Genomic DNA, 21631 nt, shown 5'->3' on the forward strand with positions numbered 1-21631 from the left:
AGGATTCCGAGCCTAGGTATTGCCAGCCAATGTCCCCCCACCCTCGTGGCCCACTCCCGCTCGGGTCAGCTTGGCCCTTGGCTGTGTCACCACCAATTTCTTCATCGCCCGGCTTCTGCTACCGCCAAACGCCCACCCGGTGGTCTAGCTCCCCACACGTCTCCACACACCTCCGCCTCCCTGGCTCAGGCTCCGCTAGCGCCGACGGCCTTCCCCCCCACACACCCCCACCGGCACCCCCTTCAAAGCCGCTGTCACACACAGGTGGAGCCCTTGACCGAGCAGTGTCGTGGGACAGTCCTGGCCCCTTAGAGGCCCCCACTACTGAGTGGATGGGTGGCTGGGTTGGCAGGGTGGTTGAGCGAATGAGTGGGTGGCTAGGTGGGAGGGTGAGAGAAGCAGTGAAGGAGTGGGTGGCTGATTGGGAAAGTGAGCGGGCGGGTTAGAGGAGTTCATGAGGGAGGAAGCAGCCAGTGAGAGAACGGGCGATGGGGCGATGGGGCGAGGGGTGAGGGAGCGAAGGAGCCAGTCTGGCGTTGCCAGCCGTGTGGTATTCCAATCACGAAATCCACGTGGAGTTTCCTTTCACAAAACAGCAAGAGTTTCTGTAGGAGGCAGCCGAGCACGAGGAACCGGGAGGGCCCGAGTCTCCAACTCACCTCTCCGTGCATTGGATTTTGAGGCTCTCTATCTATGGGCTGAGGCCAGGGGGAAGGTGACTGAAGTCTCAGGAAGAGCAGGTGAAGCGGATGAAGGGCACGGTGTTTCTTGAGGCATGAAGAGCAAGGAACCGCTCTGGTTTTCCCTCAGTTCTCAGCACCTTGTGCGTGCGTGGGTGCTTGTGCCTTCTGTGTGAAAGGAGAGGGGACGGCAGGGGAGGGGAAGGGAGGGGAGGGGACTGGGGGGACAGCGGAGGGGAGGGGAAGGGAGAGGCGGGAAGCTGTAGCGAGAGGAGTGAGGAACCAGCGATCGTCCTGCATTGGTGGGTGGGTGCTGTTGGCCGCTGGTGATGGTAGTGGTGGTAGTGGTGGTGGCGATGGGGGTGGTGGTGACGGCGATGGGGGTGGTGGTGGAGGGTGGTGGGTCCGCTGGCAGCCAGAGGAGTAGAGAGGCTGACCTGGCCTGTGTGCGTGGGGCTGCGAGGGCCCTTGGGTGAGCCTAGGGCAAGGAAGAGGGGACACGCTGAAGGGTGAAGATGGGTGGAGGGCGGGCGAGCGGGCCAGCCAGGAGAAAAGGAAGCGCTGACGGACAAGGGCTGGGCGGGAAGTCCCGTCTCATTGGGGCGTAGGTGGACCGGGCGGGCCTGTTGGCCAAAAGGGGAGGTGTGGTGCGAAGACGAAGCCGACGTCGGTGGTGGACGGCGGAGAAGAAGAAGAAAGGCTTCCCTGACCGGGAATCGAACCCGGGCCGCGGCGGTGAAAGCGCCGAATCCTAACCACTAGACCACCAGGGAGCGTCGGCCTGCGTGCCCCGCGCTCCCGCCCTGGAGCCAGCGCCTCCTCTCGAGCTGGCAGCTGGCAGCTGGCAGCTTGGCGCCTGGCGCCTGGCACCTGCACCGCCGGCTGGGCTTCACTTGCTAACCAAATCCCGCCAGCCCACCCGGCGCCCCTGGCAACCCGACCGCCCTCAGCCTTAGCAGCTCCCCTCCTGCTCGGGGCACCCTCAAAACATCGCCGCGCCTCCTTCTGCCACACACCCTCCCGCGCCTGCAAGCACAGCTGCGTGCCAGCCCGGCCGCCCTCTGCGGCCCCGGGTCTCGGCAAAAGGTCAGCCCGCTGCGTTGGCCGGGAATCGAACCCGGGTCAACTGCTTGGAAGGCAGCTATGCTCACCACTATACCACCAACGCCGCACGGCCCGGCCAGCGCCCACAGGCCGGCCGGGACTGCCACGAGCGAGCGCCGCCACCGCCTGACGCGGGCCTGCCCGACGCCCGCAGCTCTTGGCTGCCACGGCGCCAAAAAGCGCCAGCCCAGCCCAGCCCAGCCCAGAGCCCAGCAGCTCCGCTGCGCCGGCCTTCTGCTGCAGCCGTGCTGCTCCCGACTGAGCCCTCCGCTCCACGTTGAGGCGTGGGGCCGGGCGCGGGGCCCAGCGACGCCGCCGCCACGGCCCGACAGCCAGAAGGACGGTCCTCACTCACTCGGTCGCCTCCCACGCTTTCCTGCCCCTGCCGGCCTCACGGAGCCCACTCCCACAAGGACTTCGGGTGGCGCGGGCCTGGCCTGGCCTGGCCTGGCCGGGCCCAGCAGGGCGGGCAGGGCCGCTCGTCTGGGGCGACCACGTGGCAGGCCAGGTACCAGGTGGCGGTGGGCGGAGGGAGGAAGAAGGGCACGCCCCTTGAGGGCGAGAGGCTGGGTCGCAGACCTCGCGCCGGTGGCCAAAAAGGGCGGCTGCCTCCCCGTCGGGGAATCGAACCCCGGTCTCCCGCGTGACAGGCGGGGATACTCACCACTATACTAACGAGGACAGCGACGCCCGCCCCGCCCTCTGGGAGCCAGTCCGCTGTCCCGAGCCCTGGTACGCCCGGCCCTGCCCTCCCTCGTCCGCCTGCCCACCGCAAGCATCTGGCACGTGCGGGACACACGCTCACACAACAAAGCACTCTGGACAAAGGCGAGGCGAGCCGACCCGGTCCGGAGCCTGACCTCGAGCTGCACCCGGCTGCCACCCAGCCAACCAGGTGCGCCCTGCCCCGCCGCCTCCGACGCGGGCATCGAGCCACCGCGCCGGGAGGAGGGGAAGACGCGCGGACTAGCAAGCGCCGCTCGGGGAGGAGGGGAGGAGGGCGTGGCGGCCTGCACGCCGCAGCGAGCGGCAGAGACTGACTTGGCTTGCCCTCCGCCGCTTGCGCACCCACGCCGAGGAACGGTACCGGGCGTCCGCGCCGGGTCCCAGCCAGGGGAGCGGCCACGCGCCCAGGCCCGCCGTCAGGATGGCCGAGCGGTCTAAGGCGCTGCGTTCAGGTCGCAGTCTCCCCTGGAGGCGTGGGTTCGAATCCCACTCCTGACAAGCCCACCTTTTAGCCCCAGAGACGCCCACCGATGCCCTCTTCCCGGCTCGCGCCCTCTTTGCCCACTCTCCAATCTCTCGCCCCCGTGGTCGCACGCCTCCGCCCCTCCGCTCCTGGCGCCCACCCGAAAGGCTCGCGCATAAACGCCAGTGTCGCAAGCGCCGGCGCCTTCAACCCTCCGCCACAGGCCATTCGGACACGCAGAGGTGGTTTCTCTGAATCACCTCCTCGGCTCTTTCCCCAGAGGAAAAGAGCCTCTCTTTCTTTGGCCCGCAGGTGGTACGGGAGCCGGCGAGGAGGGGCAGTGGGGATTCGGGTCCACGGGACACGTCGACCATCCCACAAGACCCTCCATCCTCTGCCTACACACACACACACACACACACACACACACACACGCACACATCGACGCCCCCATTCCCCAGGCGCAGAGCACCCGGCAGGCCAGGCCAAACCCGCAATGATAGCCACCCCCCCCCCCACCTTCGCCCTCTACCACCCCGGGCCGGCCCATAAACTCCAAGCCCCTGCCGAGACCACCTCGGCGCCACACCTCACCCCCAGGCCCCCAGCGCCAAGCGCACCAGCGCCTTGGGTCCCCATCTCTGCGCGTCGAGGCGCTGAGCACAACAGGCGCGCTCAGCAGCGCCTGCCGCAGGTCACCTGTCCTGATTGGGATTCAGGCACGGGCCACGTTTGCGGCAGCGTGACGGGCCTGGGCGGCGGAGAAAGGGCAGACCGGGGCGAGTCCGCTTCTCCCCGCTCCCACCCACGGCCCCTCCCCAGCGCGCGACACTTCTGCCTTCCCGCACACACCCGCTGGCACCGCCACCGCCGCCACGACCACCACGATCCAGCAGCCTCTCCTTCTGGTTGCTCCTTTGCTCCCTGCGCCATCGGGCCCCTGGTGCACGCTCCAGGCGAACAGTGTGTGGCTCAGCTCGCCTCCGACCGGGGACCAGTGTCCCGCGGGACAACTGGTGAGCGCCGGCTGTGGCTGCGTCGGATGGCGACCGCCGCCGGTGCATGGGTGGTTCAGTGGTAGAATTCTCGCCTGCCACGCGGGAGGCCCGGGTTCGATTCCCGGCCCATGCAGCGCCTGGTCCCCTTTTGGTCCTCCAGACCCAGCGCCTAAGCAGAGCGCAGCCTCCTTCCGCTCCAGCTGCACCCCCCTGGCCTGCACCTGCACCAGCACCTACGCACCTGCCCCGCTCGCTTGCTCGCTTGCGTCTGGGCTCGCCTCACACGCGACTCACCCAACTGGGTCCCACCCGCCGGCCCCTTGCAAGACAGTTCCCTCACCCCTGGCGCCTCTCACACCTGCCTCCTCATCCCTTGCATCTCTCTCGCTCGCTCTCCCTCGCCCTTCTGTCACCAGCAATCTATTCTGCGTCCAGGCGTCCCCAACCGCAATGCATCCTTGCACTCACTCGCCCTGTCCCTTGGCCTTTCTTCACCCTGAAAGTTAAGCCCATGGCTCCCAAACCTCTAGACAGGAAGTCTTCTCTCCTAACAGTCACACGCCGTGTGTCTCCTACACGGTCACGCAGTCATCCAAGCACACCAGGGACCTCAAAGTACCTCCACTAACATCATCGCATATGCACACTCTATGTTCTCTAGGCTGTGCTTACCCACGACAAGTCTTCTCATCCCTCCGAACCACCTTAACCGCCCCTCACGCCCTACAACCCACAACTTTGCTCAAGGATTCTGACCTGCATCTGTCCCTTGGGTCTCTTTTAATCTAGGCCCCCAAACACATACCTGACAAGCCCATGTGTGGCCTCCCAGGGAATTATTCACGATTCTGGTCCACTTGCCCTTCCTATCTCCTTCTCACATCACCTGGATATTCTCTCGCTCTCTCCTCTCTTTCTCTCCCTTTGTCTGTCTGTGTATGTCTTCTCTTTCTCTGTGTCTATCTCTGTCTCATCTGTCTCATCTGTCTCTCTCCTCTTTCTTTCACCCTCTCTCTCCCTTTGTCCGTCTCTCTTTCTGGCTCTCGTTCTAGCTGTCTTTGTCTGTGTGTCCCTGTCTGTCTGTCTGTCTGTCTGGTAATGTCTTCTTTCTCTGGGTCTATCTTTCTCCCTCTACTCTCTCTGTCTCTCATCTCTCTTTCACTCTGTCTCCCTGTCTCTACAACTCTCCCTGTGCACTGTCTGGCACCCTGGAGTACTTCCCGACTCACCCCAGAGCCACTCGTTATTCTGGTCGCCTCCAGACCATCTGGCCCGGGGGGTCACCGGGTACCTCTCTGACCACAAGGGGTTGGATCTTCCTTCCACCGGTCGCCAATCGGATGTTCCTTTCCGCCTCCAGACTCGCCCTCCCGGCAGGCCCGCTGCCCCTACCCAGGCCCTGGGCTCCCCACCCAGCCGCCAGGCATCCCTCGCCATGCCCCTGTCTCCCAGGTCCTCAGTTGACAACGTCTGACCGCTGGAGCTCCCCTGACCTGGCCTCCCAGGGCTCCTGGGATCTCGAGCCAGCCCCTCGTCCACAGTGGAAGCGGAGGACAGCGCCATCCTCGGGCGAGTCGCTCCCACGCTCCCATCCATGGGGTGGTCCTCAGAATCTCTGCCCGACTGCCAGCGGGGCTCTCAGCCCTGCCCGCCCATCATGCTCGCACCTGGGCGCACTCTCCCGCACACACACACACAAACACACACACACACACACACACACACACACACACACACACACCTCTTCTAGCCACCATCCAAGCCCGGGCGCCATGTGTCCTTCTGTCCTCTTTCTGCTGTCACGACCTTTGTCCCGGCCTGCGCGGTGTCCCGCCCGGGACGACGGTTCCCGTTCATCCACCCAAGACCCACGGGCAAGAAAACTGCCCTGGCCGCCGGTCGGGGTGTGTATCGCCATAGGGAATCCTCTCCGGGCGCGGCCGCGGCGCCTTGACCTCGCCCTAGTCCCGCCCACAGCACACTATGGGTCCTTGACTGGACGTCAGCGGTCATCTTCGCTGTCAACAAACTTTGGGCAGCCAGCCGACTGAGCTGTGCGGTTGACTTTGGGGAGCAGCCACAGAGCAAGCCGGACAGAGGGATGAAGAGCCGGGTGGCCCTGTGGTGAGGCGGCAGTGGGGAACTACTCCAACACATCCAATCTAGGCGCTGTGTAGATGGACATTCTCCATTTGTCCCTGGCCATCTGGGGATAGGATTCCGAGCCTAGGTATTGCCAGCCAATGTCCCCCCACCCTCGTGGCCCACTCCCGCTCGGGTCAGCTTGGCCCTTGGCTGTGTCACCACCAATTTCTTCATCGCCCGGCTTCTGCTACCGCCAAACGCCCACCCGGTGGTCTAGCTCCCCACACGTCTCCACACACCTCCGCCTCCCTGGCTCAGGCTCCGCTAGCGCCGACGGCCTTCCCCCCCACACACCCCCACCGGCACCCCCTTCAAAGCCGCTGTCACACACAGGTGGAGCCCTTGACCGAGCAGTGTCGTGGGACAGTCCTGGCCCCTTAGAGGCCCCCACTACTGAGTGGATGGGTGGCTGGGTTGGCAGGGTGGTTGAGCGAATGAGTGGGTGGCTAGGTGGGAGGGTGAGAGAAGCAGTGAAGCAGTGAAGGAGTGGGTGGCTGATTGGGAAAGTGAGCGGGCGGGTTAGAGGAGTTCATGAGGGAGGAAGCAGCCAGTGAGAGAACGGGCGATGGGGCGATGGGGCGAGGGGTGAGGGAGCGAAGGAGCCAGTCTGGCGTTGCCAGCCGTGTGGTATTCCAATCACGAAATCCACGTGGAGTTTCCTTTCACAAAACAGCAAGAGTTTCTGTAGGAGGCAGCCGAGCACGAGGAACCGGGAGGGCCCGAGTCTCCAACTCACCTCTCCGTGCATTGGATTTTGAGGCTCTCTATCTATGGGCTGAGGCCAGGGGGAAGGTGACTGAAGTCTCAGGAAGAGCAGGTGAAGCGGATGAAGGGCACGGTGTTTCTTGAGGCATGAAGAGCAAGGAACCGCTCTGGTTTTCCCTCAGTTCTCAGCACCTTGTGCGTGCGTGGGTGCTTGTGCCTTCTGTGTGAAAGGAGAGGGGACGGCAGGGGAGGGGAAGGGAGGGGAGGGGACTGGGGGGACAGCGGAGGGGAGGGGAAGGGAGAGGCGGGAAGCTGTAGCGAGAGGAGTGAGGAACCAGCGATCGTCCTGCATTGGTGGGTGGGTGCTGTTGGCCGCTGGTGATGGTAGTGGTGGTAGTGGTGGTGGCGATGGGGGTGGTGGTGACGGCGATGGGGGTGGTGGTGGAGGGTGGTGGGTCCGCTGGCAGCCAGAGGAGTAGAGAGGCTGACCTGGCCTGTGTGCGTGGGGCTGCGAGGGCCCTTGGGTGAGCCTAGGGCAAGGAAGAGGGGACACGCTGAAGGGTGAAGATGGGTGGAGGGCGGGCGAGCGGGCCAGCCAGGAGAAAAGGAAGCGCTGACGGACAAGGGCTGGGCGGGAAGTCCCGTCTCATTGGGGCGTAGGTGGACCGGGCGGGCCTGTTGGCCAAAAGGGGAGGTGTGGTGCGAAGACGAAGCCGACGTTGGTGGTGGACGGCGGAGAAGAAGAAGAAAGGCTTCCCTGACCGGGAATCGAACCCGGGCCGCGGCGGTGAGAGCGCCGAATCCTAACCACTAGACCACCAGGGAGCGTCGGCCTGCGTGCCCCGCGCTCCCGCCCTGGAGCCAGCGCCTCCTCTCGAGCTGGCAGCTGGCAGCTGGCAGCTTGGCGCCTGGCGCCTGGCACCTGCACCGCCGGCTGGGCTTCACTTGCTAACCAAATCCCGCCAGCCCACCCGGCGCCCCTGGCAACCCGACCGCCCTCAGCCTTAGCAGCTCCCCTCCTGCTCGGGGCACCCTCAAAACATCGCCGCGCCTCCTTCTGCCACACACCCTCCCGCGCCTGCAAGCACAGCTGCGTGCCAGCCCGGCCGCCCTCTGCGGCCCCGGGTCTCGGCAAAAGGTCAGCCCGCTGCGTTGGCCGGGAATCGAACCCGGGTCAACTGCTTGGAAGGCAGCTATGCTCACCACTATACCACCAACGCCGCACGGCCCGGCCAGCGCCCACAGGCCGGCCGGGACTGCCACGAGCGAGCGCCGCCACCGCCTGACGCGGGCCTGCCCGACGCCCGCAGCTCTTGGCTGCCACGGCGCCAAAAAGCGCCAGCCCAGCCCAGCCCAGCCCAGAGCCCAGCAGCTCCGCTGCGCCGGCCTTCTGCTGCAGCCGTGCTGCTCCCGACTGAGCCCTCGGCTCCACGTTGCGGCGTGGGGCCGGGCGCGGGGCCCAGCGACGCCGCCGCCACGGCCCGACAGCCAGAAGGACGGTCCTCACTCACTCGGTCGCCTCCCACGCTTTCCTGCCCCTGCCGGCCTCACGGAGCCCACTCCCACAAGGACTTCGGGTGGCGCGGGCCTGGCCTGGCCTGGCCTGGCCGGGCCCAGCAGGGCGGGCAGGGCCGCTCGTCTGGGGCGACCACGTGGCAGGCCAGGTACCAGGTGGCGGTGGGCGGAGGGAGGAAGAAGGGCACGCCCCTTGAGGGCGAGAGGCTGGGTCGCAGACCTCGCGCCGGTGGCCAAAAAGGGCGGCTGCCTCCCCGTCGGGGAATCGAACCCCGGTCTCCCGCGTGACAGGCGGGGATACTCACCACTATACTAACGAGGACAGCGACGCCCGCCCCGCCCTCTGGGCGCCAGTCCGCTGTCCCGAGCCCTGGTACGCCCGGCCCTGCCCTCCCTCGTCCGCCTGCCCACCGCAAGCATCTGGCACGTGCGGGACACACGCTCACACAACAAAGCACTCTGGACAAAGGCGAGGCGAGCCGACCCGGTCCGGAGCCTGACCTCGAGCTGCACCCGGCTGCCACCCAGCCAACCCGGTGCGCCCTGCCCCGCCGCCTCCGACGCGGGCATCGAGCCACCGCGCCGGGAGGAGGGGAAGACGCGCGGACTAGCAAGCGCCGCTCGGGGAGGAGGGGAGGAGGGCGTGGCGGCCTGCACGCCGCAGCGAGCGGCAGAGACTGACTTGGCTTGCCCTCCGCCGCTTGCGCACCCACGCCGAGGAACGGTACCGGGCGTCCGCGCCGGGTCCCAGCCAGGGGAGCGGCCACGCGCCCAGGCCCGCCGTCAGGATGGCCGAGCGGTCTAAGGCGCTGCGTTCAGGTCGCAGTCTCCCCTGGAGGCGTGGGTTCGAATCCCACTCCTGACAAGCCCACCTTTTAGCCCCAGAGACGCCCACCGATGCCCTCTTCCCGGCTCGCGCCCTCTTTGCCCACTCTCCAATCTCTCGCCCCCGTGGTCGCACGCCTCCGCCCCTCCGCTCCTGGCGCCCACCCGAAAGGCTCGCGCATAAACGCCAGTGTCGCAAGCGCCGGCGCCTTCAACCCTCCGCCACAGGCCATTCGGACACGCAGAGGTGGTTTCTCTGAATCACCTCCTCGGCTCTTTCCCCAGAGGAAAAGAGCCTCTCTTTCTTTGGCCCGCAGGTGGTACGGGAGCCGGCGAGGAGGGGCAGTGGGGATTCGGGTCCACGGGACACGTCGACCATCCCACAAGACCCTCCATCCTCTGCCTACACACACACACACACACACACACACACACACACACGCACACATCGACGCCCCCATTCCCCAGGCGCAGAGCACCCGGCAGGCCAGGCCAAACCCGCAATGATAGCCACCCCCCCCTCACCTTCGCCCTCTACCACCCCGGGCCGGCCCATAAACTCCAAGCCCCTGCCGAGACCACCTCGGCGCCACACCTCACCCCCAGGCCCCCAGCGCCAAGCGCACCAGCGCCTTGGGTCCCCATCTCTGCGCGTCGAGGCGCTGAGCACAACAGGCGCGCTCAGCAGCGCCTGCCGCAGGTCACCTGTCCTGATTGGGATTCAGGCACGGGCCACGTTTGCGGCAGCGTGACGGGCCTGGGCGGCGGAGAAAGGGCAGACCGGGGCGAGTCCGCTTCTCCCCGCTCCCACCCCCGGCCCCTCCCCAGCGCGCGACACTTCTGCCTTCCCGCACACACCCGCTGGCACCGCCACCGCCGCCACGACCACCACGATCCAGCAGCCTCTCCTTCTGGTTGCTCCTTTGCTCCCTGCGCCATCGGGCCCCTGGTGCACGCTCCAGGCGAACAGTGTGTGGCTCAGCTCGCCTCCGACCGGGGACCAGTGTCCCGCGGGACAACTGGTGAGCGCCGGCTGTGGCTGCGTCGGATGGCGACCGCCGCCGGTGCATGGGTGGTTCAGTGGTAGAATTCTCGCCTGCCACGCGGGAGGCCCGGGTTCGATTCCCGGCCCATGCAGCGCCTGGTCCCCTTTTGGTCCTCCAGACCCAGCGCCTAAGCAGAGCGCAGCCTCCTTCCGCTCCAGCTGCACCCCCCTGGCCTGCACCTGCACCAGCACCTACGCACCTGCCCCGCTCGCTTGCTCGCTTGCGTCTGGGCTCGCCTCACACGCGACTCACCCAACTGGGTCCCACCCGCCGGCCCCTTGCAAGACAGTTCCCTCACCCCTGGCGCCTCTCACACCTGCCTCCTCATCCCTTGCATCTCTCTCGCTCGCTCTCCCTCGCCCTTCTGTCACCAGCAATCTATTCTGCGTCCAGGCGTCCCCAACCGCAATGCATCCTTGCACTCACTCGCCCTGTCCCTTGGCCTTTCTTCACCCTGAAAGTTAAGCCCATGGCTCCCAAACCTCTAGACAGGAAGTCTTCTCTCCTAACAGTCACACGCCGTGTGTCTCCTACACGGTCACGCAGTCATCCAAGCACACCAGGGACCTCAAAGTACCTCCACTAACATCATCGCATATGCACACTCTATGTTCTCTAGGCTGTGCTTACCCACGACAAGTCTTCTCATCCCTCCGAACCACCTTAACCGCCCCTCACGCCCTACAACCCACAACTTTGCTCAAGGATTCTGACCTGCATCTGTCCCTTGGGTCTCTTTTAATCTAGGCCCCCAAACACATACCTGACAAGCCCATGTGTGGCCTCCCAGGGAATTATTCACGATTCTGGTCCACTTGCCCTTCCTACCTCCTTCTCACATCACCTGGATATTCTCTCGCTCTCTCCTCTCTTTCTCTCCCTTTGTCTGTCTGTGTATGTCTTCTCTTTCTCTGTGTCTATCTCTGTCTCATCTGTCTCATCTGTCTCTCTCCTCTTTCTTTCACCCTCTCTCTCCCTTTGTCCGTCTCTCTTTCTGGCTCTCGTTCTAGCTGTCTTTGTCTGTGTGTCCCTGTCTGTCTGTCTGTCTGTCTGGTAATGTCTTCTTTCTCTGGGTCTATCTTTCTCCCTCTACTCTCTCTGTCTCTCATCTCTCTTTCACTCTGTCTCCCTGTCTCTACAACTCTCCCTGTGCACTGTCTGGCACCCTGGAGTACTTCCCGACTCACCCCAGAGCCACTCGTTATTCTGGTCGCCTCCAGACCATCTGGCCCGGGGGGTCACCGGGTACCTCTCTGACCACAAGGGGTTGGATCTTCCTTCCACCGGTCGCCAATCGGATGTTCCTTTCCGCCTCCAGACTCGCCCTCCCGGCAGGCCCGCTGCCCCTACCCAGGCCCTGGGCTCCCCACCCAGCCGCCAGGCATCCCTCGCCATGCCCCTGTCTCCCAGGTCCTCAGTTGACAACGTCTGACCGCTGGAGCTCCCCTGACCTGGCCTCCCAGGGCTCCTGGGATCTCGAGCCAGCCCCTCGTCCACAGTGGAAGCGGAGGACAGCGCCATCCTCGGGCGAGTCGCTCCCACGCTCCCATCCATGGGGTGGTCCTCAGAATCTCTGCCCGACTGCCAGCGGGGCTCTCAGCCCTGCCCGCCCATCATGCTCGCACCTGGGCGCACTCTCCCGCACACACACACACAAACACACACACACACACACACACACACACACACACACACACACACACACACACACCTCTTCTAGCCACCATCCAAGCCCGGGCGCCATGTGTCCTTCTGTCCTCTTTCTGCTGTCACGACCTTTGTCCCGGCCTGCGCGGTGTCCCGCCCGGGACGACGGTTCCCGTTCATCCACCCAAGACCCACGGGCAAGAAAACTGCCCTGGCCGCCGGTCGGGGTGTGTATCGCCATAGGGAATCCTCTCCGGGCGCGGCCGCGGCGCCTTGACCTCGCCCTAGTCCCGCCCACAGCACACTATGGGTCCTTGACTGGACGTCAGCGGTCATCTTCGCTGTCAACAAACTTTGGGCAGCCAGCCGACTGAGCTGTGCGGTTGACTTTGGGGAGCAGTCACAGAGCAAGCCGGACAGAGGGATGAAGAGCCGGGTGGCCCTGTGGTGAGGCGGCAGTGGGGAACTACTCCAACACATCCAATCTAGGCGCTGTGTAGATGGACATTCTCCATTTGTCCCTGGCCATCTGGGGATAGGATTCCGAGCCTAGGTATTGCCAGCCAATGTCCCCCCACCCTCGTGGCCCACTCCCGCTCGGGTCAGCTTGGCCCTTGGCTGTGTCACCACCAATTTCTTCATCGCCCGGCTTCTGCTACCGCCAAACGCCCACCCGGTGGTCTAGCTCCCCACACGTCTCCACACACCTCCGCCTCCCTGGCTCAGGCTCCGCTAGCGCCGACGGCCTTCCCCCCCACACACCCCCACCGGCACCCCCTTCAAAGCCGCTGTCACACACAGGTGGAGCCCTTGACCGAGCAGTGTCGTGGGACAGTCCTGGCCCCTTAGAGGCCCCCACTACTGAGTGGATGGGTGGCTGGGTTGGCAGGGTGGTTGAGCGAATGAGTGGGTGGCTAGGTGGGAGGGTGAGAGAAGCAGTGAAGGAGTGGGTGGCTGATTGGGAAAGTGAGCGGGCGGGTTAGAGGAGTTCATGAGGGAGGAAGCAGCCAGTGAGAGAACGGGCGATGGGGCGATGGGGCGAGGGGTGAGGGAGCGAAGGAGCCAGTCTGGCGTTGCCAGCCGTGTGGTATTCCAATCACGAAATCCACGTGGAGTTTCCTTTCACAAAACAGCAAGAGTTTCTGTAGGAGGCAGCCGAGCACGAGGAACCGGGAGGGCCCGAGTCTCCAACTCACCTCTCCGTGCATTGGATTTTGAGGCTCTCTATCTATGGGCTGAGGCCAGGGGGAAGGTGACTGAAGTCTCAGGAAGAGCAGGTGAAGCGGATGAAGGGCACGGTGTTTCTTGAGGCATGAAGAGCAAGGAACCGCTCTGGTTTTCCCTCAGTTCTCAGCACCTTGTGCGTGCGTGGGTGCTTGTGCCTTCTGTGTGAAAGGAGAGGGGACGGCAGGGGAGGGGAAGGGAGGGGAGGGGACTGGGGGGACAGCGGAGGGGAGGGGAAGGGAGAGGCGGGAAGCTGTAGCGAGAGGAGTGAGGAACCAGCGATCGTCCTGCATTGGTGGGTGGGTGCTGTTGGCCGCTGGTGATGGTAGTGGTGGTAGTGGTGGTGGCGATGGGGGTGGTGGTGACGGCGATGGGGGTGGTGGTGGAGGGTGGTGGGTCCGCTGGCAGCCAGAGGAGTAGAGAGGCTGACCTGGCCTGTGTGCGTGGGGCTGCGAGGGCCCTTGGGTGAGCCTAGGGCAAGGAAGAGGGGACACGCTGAAGGGTGAAGATGGGTGGAGGGCGGGCGAGCGGGCCAGCCAGGAGAAAAGGAAGCGCTGACGGACAAGGGCTGGGCGGGAAGTCCCGTCTCATTGGGGCGTAGGTGGACCGGGCGGGCCTGTTGGCCAAAAGGGGAGGTGTGGTGCGAAGACGAAGCCGACGTTGGTGGTGGACGGCGGAGAAGAAGAAGAAAGGCTTCCCTGACCGGGAATCGAACCCGGGCCGCGGCGGTGAGAGCGCCGAATCCTAACCACTAGACCACCAGGGAGCGTCGGCCTGCGTGCCCCGCGCTCCCGCCCTGGAGCCAGCGCCTCCTCTCGAGCTGGCAGCTGGCAGCTGGCAGCTTGGCGCCTGGCGCCTGGCACCTGCACCGCCGGCTGGGCTTCACTTGCTAACCAAATCCCGCCAGCCCACCCGGCGCCCCTGGCAACCCGACCGCCCTCAGCCTTAGCAGCTCCCCTCCTGCTCGGGGCACCCTCAAAACATCGCCGCGCCTCCTTCTGCCACACACCCTCCCGCGCCTGCAAGCACAGCTGCGTGCCAGCCCGGCCGCCCTCTGCGGCCCCGGGTCTCGGCAAAAGGTCAGCCCGCTGCGTTGGCCGGGAATCGAACCCGGGTCAACTGCTTGGAAGGCAGCTATGCTCACCACTATACCACCAACGCCGCACGGCCCGGCCAGCGCCCACAGGCCGGCCGGGACTGCCACGAGCGAGCGCCGCCACCGCCTGACGCGGGCCTGCCCGACGCCCGCAGCTCTTGGCTGCCACGGCGCCAAAAAGCGCCAGCCCAGCCCAGCCCAGCCCAGAGCCCAGCAGCTCCGCTGCGCCGGCCTTCTGCTGCAGCCGTGCTGCTCCCGACTGAGCCCTCGGCTCCACGTTGCGGCGTGGGGCCGGGCGCGGGGCCCAGCGACGCCGCCGCCACGGCCCGACAGCCAGAAGGACGGTCCTCACTCACTCGGTCGCCTCCCACGCTTTCCTGCCCCTGCCGGCCTCACGGAGCCCACTCCCACAAGGACTTCGGGTGGCGCGGGCCTGGCCTGGCCTGGCCTGGCCGGGCCCAGCAGGGCGGGCAGGGCCGCTCGTCTGGGGCGACCACGTGGCAGGCCAGGTACCAGGTGGCGGTGGGCGGAGGGAGGAAGAAGGGCACGCCCCTTGAGGGCGAGAGGCTGGGTCGCAGACCTCGCGCCGGTGGCCAAAAAGGGCGGCTGCCTCCCCGTCGGGGAATCGAACCCCGGTCTCCCGCGTGACAGGCGGGGATACTCACCACTATACTAACGAGGACAGCGACGCCCGCCCCGCCCTCTGGGCGCCAGTCCGCTGTCCCGAGCCCTGGTACGCCCGGCCCTGCCCTCCCTCGTCCGCCTGCCCACCGCAAGCATCTGGCACGTGCGGGACACACGCTCACACAACAAAGCACTCTGGACAAAGGCGAGGCGAGCCGACCCGGTCCGGAGCCTGACCTCGAGCTGCACCCGGCTGCCACCCAGCCAACCCGGTGCGCCCTGCCCCGCCGCCTCCGACGCGGGCATCGAGCCACCGCGCCGGGAGGAGGGGAAGACGCGCGGACTAGCAAGCGCCGCTCGGGGAGGAGGGGAGGAGGGCGTGGCGGCCTGCACGCCGCAGCGAGCGGCAGAGACTGACTTGGCTTGCCCTCCGCCGCTTGCGCACCCACGCCGAGGAACGGTACCGGGCGTCCGCGCCGGGTCCCAGCCAGGGGAGCGGCCACGCGCCCAGGCCCGCCGTCAGGATGGCCGAGCGGTCTAAGGCGCTGCGTTCAGGTCGCAGTCTCCCCTGGAGGCGTGGGTTCGAATCCCACTCCTGACAAGCCCACCTTTTAGCCCCAGAGACGCCCACCGATGCCCTCTTCCCGGCTCGCGCCCTCTTTGCCCACTCTCCAATCTCTCGCCCCCGTGGTCGCACGCCTCCGCCCCTCCGCTCCTGGCGCCCACCCGAAAGGCTCGCGCATAAACGCCAGTGTCGCAAGCGCCGGCGCCTTCAACCCTCCGCCACAGGCCATTCGGACACGCAGAGGTGGTTTCTCTGAATCACCTCCTCGGCTCTTTCCCCAGAGGAAAAGAGCCTCTCTTTCTTTGGCCCGCAGGTGGTACGGGAGCCGGCGAGGAGGGGCAGTGGGGATTCGGGTCCACGGGACACGTCGACCATCCCACAAGACCCTCCATCCTCTGCCTACACACACACACACACACACACACACACACACACACGCACACATCGACGCCCCCATTCCCCAGGCGCAGAGCACCCGGCAGGCCAGGCCAAACCCGCAATGATAGCCACCCCCCCCTCACCTTCGCCCTCTACCACCCCGGGCCGGCCCATAAACTCCAAGCCCCTGCCGAGACCACCTCGGCGCCACACCTCACCCCCAGGCCCCCAGCGCCAAGCGCACCAGCGCCTTGGGTCCCCATCTCTGCGCGTCGAGGCGCTGAGCACAACAGGCGCGCTCAGCAGCGCCTGCCGCAGGTCACCTGTCCTGATTGGGATTCAGGCACGGGCCACGTTTGCGGCAGCGTGACGGGCCTGGGCGGCGGAGAAAGGGCAGACCGGGGCGAGTCCGCTTCTCCCCGCTCCCACCCCCGGCCCCTCCCCAGCGCGCGACACTTCTGCCTTCCCGCACACACCCGCTGGCACCGCCACCGCCGCCACGACCACCACGATCCAGCAGCCTCTCCTTCTGGTTGCTCCTTTGCTCCCTGCGCCATCGGGCCCCTGGTGCACGCTCCAGGCGAACAGTGTGTGGCTCAGCTCGCCTCCGACCGGGGACCAGTGTCCCGCGGGACAACTGGTGAGCGCCGGCTGTGGCTGCGTCGGATGGCGACCGCCGCCGGTGCATGGGTGGTTCAGTGGTAGAATTCTCGCCTGCCACGCGGGAGGCCCGGGTTCGATTCCCGGCCCATGCAGCGCCTGGTCCCCTTTTGGTCCTCCAGACCCAGCGCCTAAGCAGAGCGCAGCCTCCTTCCGCTCCAGCTGCACCCCCCTGGCCTGCACCTGCACCAGCACCTACGCACCTGCCCCGCTCGCTTGCTCGCTTGCGTCTGGGCTCGCCTCACACGCGACTCACCCAACTGGGTCCCACCCGCCGGCCCCTTGCAAGACAGTTCCCTCACCCCTGGCGCCTCTCACACCTGCCTCCTCATCCCTTGCATCTCTCTCGCTCGCTCTCCCTCGCCCTTCTGTCACCAGCAATCTATTCTGCGTCCAGGCGTCCCCAACCGCAATGCATCCTTGCACTCACTCGCCCTGTCCCTTGGCCTTTCTTCACCCTGAAAGTTAAGCCCATGGCTCCCAAACCTCTAGACAGGAAGTCTTCTCTCCTAACAGTCACACGCCGTGTGTCTCCTACACGGTCACGCAGTCATCCAAGCACACCAGGGACCTCAAAGTACCTCCACTAACATCATCGCATATGCACACTCTATGTTCTCTAGGCTGTGCTTACCCACGACAAGTCTTCTCATCCCTCCGAACCACCTTAACCGCCCCTCACGCCCTACAACCCACAACTTTGCTCAAGGATTCTGACCTGCATCTGTCCCTTGGGTCTCTTTTAATCTAGGCCCCCAAACACATACCTGACAAGCCCATGTGTGGCCTCCCAGGGAATTATTCACGATTCTGGTCCACTTGCCCTTCCTACCTCCTTCTCACATCACCTGGATATTCTCTCGCTCTCTCCTCTCTTTCTCTCCCTTTGTCTGTCTGTGTATGTCTTCTCTTTCTCTGTGTCTATCTCTGTCTCATCTGTCTCATCTGTCTCTCTCCTCTTTCTTTCACCCTCTCTCTCCCTTTGTCCGTCTCTCTTTCTGGCTCTCGTTCTAGCTGTCTTTGTCTGTGTGTCCCTGTCTGTCTGTCTGTCTGTCTGGTAATGTCTTCTTTCTCTGGGTCTATCTTTCTCCCTCTACTCTCTCTGTCTCTCATCTCTCTTTCACTCTGTCTCCCTGTCTCTACAACTCTCCCTGTGCACTGTCTGGCACCCTGGAGTACTTCCCGACTCACCCCAGAGCCACTCGTTATTCTGGTCGCCTCCAGACCATCTGGCCCGGGGGGTCACCGGGTACCTCTCTGACCACAAGGGGTTGGATCTTCCTTCCACCGGTCGCCAATCGGATGTTCCTTTCCGCCTCCAGACTCGCCCTCCCGGCAGGCCCGCTGCCCCTACCCAGGCCCTGGGCTCCCCACCCAGCCGCCAGGCATCCCTCGCCATGCCCCTGTCTCCCAGGTCCTCAGTTGACAACGTCTGACCGCTGGAGCTCCCCTGACCTGGCCTCCCAGGGCTCCTGGGATCTCGAGCCAGCCCCTCGTCCACAGTGGAAGCGGAGGACAGCGCCATCCTCGGGCGAGTCGCTCCCACGCTCCCATCCATGGGGTGGTCCTCAGAATCTCTGCCCGACTGCCAGCGGGGCTCTCAGCCCTGCCCGCCCATCATGCTCGCACCTGGGCGCACTCTCCCGCACACACACACACAAACACACACACACACACACACACACACACACACACACACACACACACACACACACACCTCTTCTAGCCACCATCCAAGCCCGGGCGCCATGTGTCCTTCTGTCCTCTTTCTGCTGTCACGACCTTTGTCCCGGCCTGCGCGGTGTCCCGCCCGGGACGACGGTTCCCGTTCATCCACCCAAGACCCACGGGCAAGAAAACTGCCCTGGCCGCCGGTCGGGGTGTGTATCGCCATAGGGAATCCTCTCCGGGCGCGGCCGCGGCGCCTTGACCTCGCCCTAGTCCCGCCCACAGCACACTATGGGTCCTTGACTGGACGTCAGCGGTCATCTTCGCTGTCAACAAACTTTGGGCAGCCAGCCGACTGAGCTGTGCGGTTGACTTTGGGGAGCAGTCACAGAGCAAGCCGGACAGAGGGATGAAGAGCCGGGTGGCCCTGTGGTGAGGCGGCAGTGGGGAACTACTCCAACACATCCAATCTAGGCGCTGTGTAGATGGACATTCTCCATTTGTCCCTGGCCATCTGGGGATAGGATTCCGAGCCTAGGTATTGCCAGCCAATGTCCCCCCACCCTCGTGGCCCACTCCCGCTCGGGTCAGCTTGGCCCTTGGCTGTGTCACCACCAATTTCTTCATCGCCCGGCTTCTGCTACCGCCAAACGCCCACCCGGTGGTCTAGCTCCCCACACGTCTCCACACACCTCCGCCTCCCTGGCTCAGGCTCCGCTAGCGCCGACGGCCTTCCCCCCCACACACCCCCACCGGCACCCCCTTCAAAGCCGCTGTCACACACAGGTGGAGCCCTTGACCGAGCAGTGTCGTGGGACAGTCCTGGCCCCTTAGAGGCCCCCACTACTGAGTGGATGGGTGGCTGGGTTGGCAGGGTGGTTGAGCGAATGAGTGGGTGGCTAGGTGGGAGGGTGAGAGAAGCAGTGAAGGAGTGGGTGGCTGATTGGGAAAGTGAGCGGGCGGGTTAGAGGAGTTCATGAGGGAGGAAGCAGCCAGTGAGAGAACGGGCGATGGGGCGATGGGGCGAGGGGTGAGGGAGCGAAGGAGCCAGTCTGGCGTTGCCAGCCGTGTGGTATTCCAATCACGAAATCCACGTGGAGTTTCCTTTCACAAAACAGCAAGAGTTTCTGTAGGAGGCAGCCGAGCACGAGGAACCGGGAGGGCCCGAGTCTCCAACTCACCTCTCCGTGCATTGGATTTTGAGGCTCTCTATCTATGGGCTGAGGCCAGGGGGAAGGTGACTGAAGTCTCAGGAAGAGCAGGTGAAGCGGATGAAGGGCACGGTGTTTCTTGAGGCATGAAGAGCAAGGAACCGCTCTGGTTTTCCCTCAGTTCTCAGCACCTTGTGCGTGCGTGGGTGCTTGTGCCTTCTGTGTGAAAGGAGAGGGGACGGCAGGGGAGGGGAAGGGAGGGGAGGGGACTGGGGGGACAGCGGAGGGGAGGGGAAGGGAGAGGCGGGAAGCTGTAGCGAGAGGAGTGAGGAACCAGCGATCGTCCTGCATTGGTGGGTGGGTGCTGTTGGCCGCTGGTGATGGTAGTGGTGGTAGTGGTGGTGGCGATGGGGGTGGTGGTGACGGCGATGGGGGTGGTGGTGGAGGGTGGTGGGTCCGCTGGCAGCCAGAGGAGTAGAGAGGCTGACCTGGCCTGTGTGCGTGGGGCTGCGAGGGCCCTTGGGTGAGCCTAGGGCAAGGAAGAGGGGACACGCTGAAGGGTGAAGATGGGTGGAGGGCGGGCGAGCGGGCCAGCCAGGAGAAAAGGAAGCGCTGACGGACAAGGGCTGGGCGGGAAGTCCCGTCTCATTGGGGCGTAGGTGGACCGGGCGGGCCTGTTGGCCAAAAGGGGAGGTGTGGTGCGAAGACGAAGCCGACGTCGGTGGTGGACGGCGGAGAAGAAGAAGAAAGGCTTCCCTGACCGGGAATCGAACCCGGGCCGCGGCGGTGAGAGCGCCGAATCCTAACCACTAGACCACCAGGGAGCGTCGGCCTGCGTGCCCCGCGCTCCCGCCCTGGAGCCAGCGCCTCCTCTCGAGCTGGCAGCTGGCAGCTGGCAGCTTGGCGCCTGGCGCCTGGCACCTGCACCGCCGGCTGGGCTTCACTTGCTAACCAAATCCCGCCAGCCCACCCGGCGCCCCTGGCAACCCGACCGCCCTCAGCCTTAGCAGCTCCCCTCCTGCTCGGGGCACCCTCAAAACATCGCCGCGCCTCCTTCTGCCACACACCCTCCCGCGCCTGCAAGCACAGCTGCGTGCCAGCCCGGCCGCCCTCTGCGGCCCCGGGTCTCGGCAAAAGGTCAGCCCGCTGCGTTGGCCGGGAATCGAACCCGGGTCAACTGCTTGGAAGGCAGCTATGCTCACCACTATACCACCAACGCCGCACGGCCCGGCCAGCGCCCACAGGCCGGCCGGGACTGCCACGAGCGAGCGCCGCCACCGCCTGACGCGGGCCTGCCCGACGCCCGCAGCTCTTGGCTGCCACGGCGCCAAAAAGCGCCAGCCCAGCCCAGCCCAGCCCAGAGCCCAGCAGCTCCGCTGCGCCGGCCTTCTGCTGCAGCCGTGCTGCTCCCGACTGAGCCCTCGGCTCCACGTTGCGGCGTGGGGCCGGGCGCGGGGCCCAGCGACGCCGCCGCCACGGCCCGACAGCCAGAAGGACGGTCCTCACTCACTCGGTCGCCTCCCACGCTTTCCTGCCCCTGCCGGCCTCACGGAGCCCACTCCCACAAGGACTTCGGGTGGCGCGGGCCTGGCCTGGCCTGGCCTGGCCGGGCCCAGCAGGGCGGGCAGGGCCGCTCGTCTGGGGCGACCACGTGGCAGGCCAGGTACCAGGTGGCGGTGGGCGGAGGGAGGAAGAAGGGCACGCCCCTTGAGGGCGAGAGGCTGGGTCGCAGACCTCGCGCCGGTGGCCAAAAAGGGCGGCTGCCTCCCCGTCGGGGAATCGAACCCCGGTCTCCCGCGTGACAGGCGGGGATACTCACCACTATACTAACGAGGACAGCGACGCCCGCCCCGCCCTCTGGGCGCCAGTCCGCTGTCCCGAGCCCTGGTACGCCCGGCCCTGCCCTCCCTCGTCCGCCTGCCCACCGCAAGCATCTGGCACGTGCGGGACACACGCTCACACAACAAAGCACTCTGGACAAAGGCGAGGCGAGCCGACCCGGTCCGGAGCCTGACCTCGAGCTGCACCCGGCTGCCACCCAGCCAACCCGGTGCGCCCTGCCCCGCCGCCTCCGACGCGGGCATCGAGCCACCGCGCCGGGAGGAGGGGAAGACGCGCGGACTAGCAAGCGCCGCTCGGGGAGGAGGGGAGGAGGGCGTGGCGGCCTGCACGCCGCAGCGAGCGGCAGAGACTGACTTGGCTTGCCCTCCGCCGCTTGCGCACCCACGCCGAGGAACGGTACCGGGCGTCCGCGCCGGGTCCCAGCCAGGGGAGCGGCCACGCGCCCAGGCCCGCCGTCAGGATGGCCGAGCGGTCTAAGGCGCTGCGTTCAGGTCGCAGTCTCCCCTGGAGGCGTGGGTTCGAATCCCACTCCTGACAAGCCTACCTGTTGGCTCCAGTTTTTTAGTTTT

The 21631-nt window shown here is 65.6% G+C and overlaps 1 protein-coding gene and 19 non-coding genes across 20 annotated transcripts in view; 8 read left to right on the forward strand and 12 right to left on the reverse strand.

Moving 5' to 3' along the window:
• Apoa2 (apolipoprotein A2) overlaps nucleotides 1-21631 on the forward strand; it is a 450260-nt gene that overhangs the window by 296405 nt on the left and 132224 nt on the right. The gene's annotated exons all lie outside the window — the stretch shown is intronic.
• Nucleotides 1382-1453, reverse strand: Trnae-cuc (transfer RNA glutamic acid (anticodon CUC)). The gene has a single exon. It is a non-coding gene; the product is annotated as a tRNA-Glu (tRNA).
• Nucleotides 1777-1848, reverse strand: Trnag-ucc (transfer RNA glycine (anticodon UCC)). The gene has a single exon. It is a non-coding gene; the product is annotated as a tRNA-Gly (tRNA).
• Nucleotides 2394-2465, reverse strand: Trnad-guc (transfer RNA aspartic acid (anticodon GUC)). The gene has a single exon. It is a non-coding gene; the product is annotated as a tRNA-Asp (tRNA).
• Trnal-cag (transfer RNA leucine (anticodon CAG)) lies at nucleotides 2926-3008 on the forward strand. The gene has a single exon. It is a non-coding gene; the product is annotated as a tRNA-Leu (tRNA).
• On the forward strand, nucleotides 4034-4104 carry Trnag-gcc (transfer RNA glycine (anticodon GCC)). The gene has a single exon. It is a non-coding gene; the product is annotated as a tRNA-Gly (tRNA).
• On the reverse strand, nucleotides 7575-7646 carry Trnae-cuc (transfer RNA glutamic acid (anticodon CUC)). Its single transcript has one exon. It is a non-coding gene; the product is annotated as a tRNA-Glu (tRNA).
• Trnag-ucc (transfer RNA glycine (anticodon UCC)) lies at nucleotides 7970-8041 on the reverse strand. The gene has a single exon. It is a non-coding gene; the product is annotated as a tRNA-Gly (tRNA).
• Trnad-guc (transfer RNA aspartic acid (anticodon GUC)) lies at nucleotides 8587-8658 on the reverse strand. Its single transcript has one exon. It is a non-coding gene; the product is annotated as a tRNA-Asp (tRNA).
• Trnal-cag (transfer RNA leucine (anticodon CAG)) lies at nucleotides 9119-9201 on the forward strand. The gene has a single exon. It is a non-coding gene; the product is annotated as a tRNA-Leu (tRNA).
• Trnag-gcc (transfer RNA glycine (anticodon GCC)) lies at nucleotides 10228-10298 on the forward strand. The gene has a single exon. It is a non-coding gene; the product is annotated as a tRNA-Gly (tRNA).
• Nucleotides 13773-13844, reverse strand: Trnae-cuc (transfer RNA glutamic acid (anticodon CUC)). Its single transcript has one exon. It is a non-coding gene; the product is annotated as a tRNA-Glu (tRNA).
• Nucleotides 14168-14239, reverse strand: Trnag-ucc (transfer RNA glycine (anticodon UCC)). The gene has a single exon. It is a non-coding gene; the product is annotated as a tRNA-Gly (tRNA).
• Nucleotides 14785-14856, reverse strand: Trnad-guc (transfer RNA aspartic acid (anticodon GUC)). Its single transcript has one exon. It is a non-coding gene; the product is annotated as a tRNA-Asp (tRNA).
• Nucleotides 15317-15399, forward strand: Trnal-cag (transfer RNA leucine (anticodon CAG)). The gene has a single exon. It is a non-coding gene; the product is annotated as a tRNA-Leu (tRNA).
• On the forward strand, nucleotides 16426-16496 carry Trnag-gcc (transfer RNA glycine (anticodon GCC)). Its single transcript has one exon. It is a non-coding gene; the product is annotated as a tRNA-Gly (tRNA).
• On the reverse strand, nucleotides 19973-20044 carry Trnae-cuc (transfer RNA glutamic acid (anticodon CUC)). The gene has a single exon. It is a non-coding gene; the product is annotated as a tRNA-Glu (tRNA).
• On the reverse strand, nucleotides 20368-20439 carry Trnag-ucc (transfer RNA glycine (anticodon UCC)). The gene has a single exon. It is a non-coding gene; the product is annotated as a tRNA-Gly (tRNA).
• On the reverse strand, nucleotides 20985-21056 carry Trnad-guc (transfer RNA aspartic acid (anticodon GUC)). Its single transcript has one exon. It is a non-coding gene; the product is annotated as a tRNA-Asp (tRNA).
• On the forward strand, nucleotides 21517-21599 carry Trnal-cag (transfer RNA leucine (anticodon CAG)). The gene has a single exon. It is a non-coding gene; the product is annotated as a tRNA-Leu (tRNA).

The sequence above is a fragment of the Castor canadensis genome, chromosome 11, assembly GCF_047511655.1.
Source record: "Castor canadensis chromosome 11, mCasCan1.hap1v2, whole genome shotgun sequence".
NCBI lineage: Eukaryota > Metazoa > Chordata > Mammalia > Rodentia > Castoridae > Castor > Castor canadensis.